Genomic DNA, 3576 nt, shown 5'->3' on the forward strand with positions numbered 1-3576 from the left:
AACATGTCAAATTACTGAAATGAAATGGAAAATGTCACAGTATACACTACTTTTTAAAAGTTTGGTGTCAATATGTTTTATTTTTTCTTCTATGTAAGAAATTAATACTTTCATTCAGCCAGGATGCATTAAATCGATCAAAAGACTATCAAATACATACTGTTCTTTTAAACTTTCTATTCGTCAAAAAATCCTGAAAAAAAAACCCCGCGGTTTACACAAAAATAATGCTTTTTGATGCTTCTTGAGCAGCAAATCAGCGTCTTAGAATGATTTCTGAAGGATCACGTGACACTGAAGACTGCAGCAACGATGCTGAAAATTCAGCTTTAACACAGGAATAAATTACATTTTAAAATATATTCAAATAGAATTTTACAGCATTGCTATTTTTACTGTATTGACCTTGGTTTAGCCTTCTCTCAAAAACAGTTTAATAGGCCTAATCTTAGCGATCCCAAACTTTTGAACAACTGTGTGTGTGTGTGTGTGTGTGAGAACCTGCACTTTCTGCCCTAATGCTAATCGGAATGAACAGTATCAGGATTTGACAACAGAATAGTTGTACATTAGACCAGCCAAACAGACAATCCTTTTTGGAAGGATAACCCTCAACACATGAGTCAAGGATTCAACGACGTCCTCATTATCAACAGGAAACACGGACAGCAGATAAAATGATTCAGGGATCGTTTATCAGACCAGCAGATATGATGATTCACTTTGGTTTGCAAGACCTGTATTCTTTCTTTGCAAACATGTGTTCATCGACTGCGGCAATCTTCAGAACTAAATGACACTAAGTGATGTGTAGAAGGGAAAACTGGCAATTTGCCTTGTATCCCAAATTTTAAGGATGCTGAAAACAACGGTAATAAGAGATAAAACAGTAACTCGAACTGCATTCTCTGTGCCGATTTTGTGAGGAAATCTCTGGGAATTGGTTTAAATTTATAAAAAAAAAAAAACATATCAAACTGATCATAGTAGTCAAGTCAAGTCACCATTATTTATATAGCGCTTTTTACAATGCAGACTGTGTCAAAGCAGATTTACAATATTAAACAGTGAAATAGTGTGTCGAAATAGTTCTCCTCTGGCCAGATGAAACCAGCAGTTTAATTCTAGGTTGCAACAAAGTCAGATTGTGCAGAGGACTCATCTGGTTGCCGTGGTCTTGTCCTGATGGCCGTCGAGGTGACGTGGTCTTCACTGGGGATCTGTCTCTGAGGCTCATCTAGTTGTCCTGGGGCCCGTTTCAGAAAGGAGGTTAAGTGGAAACTCTGAGTATGTTAATCCTGAAATGAGGGAAACTCTGGGTTTTGTGTTTCAGAACGGGAGGTTTGTCAAACCCGAGAAAGCAGGGCAAGTCAAGCCCGTTTCTGAAAGAGAGGTAACCTATACTCAGAGTCAGTTACCATGGTAACTTACTCTGTGAACCTAACCCGGGGTGCATTTCCCAAAATAATCATTAGCTAACAATGGTAGTTAGTTCTTTCTAGTAGTTAGTTCTAGTAATTTTCAAAACCGCTAATATTTTCTGTTATACCGTTCCTGCGGTATGTGCTGTTTTTCATGTCTCCTCAAAGACTGAAAGTGTAGGAATCCCTCGGGTTGAGTGCAGTGTAGAGAGTAACACGACCCTCCTCCTCCTGTTAGCGCGAGCGAGCAGTCAGTCACGTGTGTGTAGGACGGCCGAACTTAAGGAGCTTCCCCTGGAACTTACGCGATAGGCAACCAGCCGCTTTTTGTCTTATTGCAAGCAACTCGTCTCTGTTCTGGACTTGCACAAACTGCATTGCAATGCAATCCTTTTTCCAAAATGTCATGTATGTGAAAATATGAAGTCTGTAAACGCCCGTTAACACAGGCCAGAGACGCTGAAGACGGACGCACAGAGAAAAATACACTCAAAATCACTCACTGTTCATGATGCACGAGCTATTGGAAGAAAGTCCTCAATATTGATTTGGGGGTTTATATGAATGTGTTTCTGAGGGGAAAAGTTTACGTGGTATTTTATTTTCATCTGGTCGCTGTATAGTTCATATTAAAGCAGTGTTTCAGTGCAGCTTTTATGGCGGTAACCAAGGAAACGCAGTATCTGCTGCTCCATGAGCGCCTCCTGCTGTCAGAGAGTGAATCTGCATCTCATTCAGAGCTTCTGCTGTTTGCTTCGTTCAGGCATGTAGTATAATTTCACAAAGCTAGTCAGAACATTCTGTTTTTGCTTCAAATTGGGTTATTATTAAATCAAATTATGTATAAGAAATTATATGTATAACAAAAATCATTTAAAAATAACACATTTTAGAGCTGTAACGACAATACCGTGATGCAGTGATATTTTTGCTTAAGGTTATCATACCGTCAAAATCTCATACCGGCCCATGCCTAGTGCTCATCTGCAGTTCTTTTAGAACATTTTCCTGTCACATATTAAATAGACATTTAGTAATCAGGGATTTCTTGCCTACTCTTTTATGAATACTGAGGTTTCGAACATACTTCTTCAGTACTCTTTTCTCCTACTATAAAGTAGGTAAGTAGGCATATTAGAATGCAAATTAAGTATACATACGTCCGAATCTCACGAGAATTAGTGCAATATTTGCCTACTCTTTTATGAATACTGCGGGTTTAAACATACTCATTCACTCGCCTACTGCTTTTTGCCTACTATATAGTAGGGAAGTATGCCATTTCGGACGCAGCCATGCAAAACGTGCCTCCAGGACCAGGGTTTGGGAACTACTGATCTAACCTGTCAGTTGTGCAGAAACGTTTGCATTCATCATTTGCATTTGATGAATTTATGCATGAGCAGGATGATACGAAGACATTGGAAGAGGTTTATGAAGCTGGGAAGAAGTATCAGAGAGAAAGTGATTTTTTTTGCAGTATAGTTTGAATAGATTATGCTTAGTAACAATCACCAACCAAAAAACACCCAAAATATATTCGTCCAGAAGAAAATATGTAATAGATGCCCAGGGGTTGTCCCACTCGGTGACCCTATTCTGACTTCTGTACAAAAAGGACTAAAATACTCTCTAACTGGTGCATTGTTGAAGGTAAGATGGTGTTATCAATGCGCATGTGTGCTATGCAAGTGCACCGTCCTCTGATGTCACACTTGTTTTAAATGATAGATGCATCAACCTACTGTGAGCAGTGCCCACTGTGTGGAATATTTTATCACTTCCTAGATTGGAAAGACCCACAACTTTCATGACTAAATCATCCTTAATAGGGATGTGCCTGAATAGCGAATCCGTATTCGGAAAGGCACGGAAAACGAATAATGCGTTGTACGGAGCCACTAAAGGGACATGGTTAGCCGCTTGCTAGCAGTTGCCTTTTACATAACAGTACATAACATTTCACTTACCACATAAACAGAGAGAGGTAAGGAGAGATGACTGAAGTCCTCAATATTGATTTGGGGGTTTATATGAATGTGTTTCTGAGGGGAAAAGTTTACGTGGTATTTTATTTTCATCTGGTCGCTGTATAGTTCATATTAAAGCAGTGTTTCAGTGCAGCTTTTATGGCGGTAACCAAGGAAACGCAGTA

Source organism: Sinocyclocheilus grahami, unplaced genomic scaffold (assembly GCF_001515645.1).
Source record: "Sinocyclocheilus grahami isolate Dianchi unplaced genomic scaffold, SAMN03320097.WGS_v1.1 scaffold2418.1, whole genome shotgun sequence".
NCBI classification, from domain to species: Eukaryota; Metazoa; Chordata; class Actinopteri; order Cypriniformes; family Cyprinidae; genus Sinocyclocheilus; species Sinocyclocheilus grahami.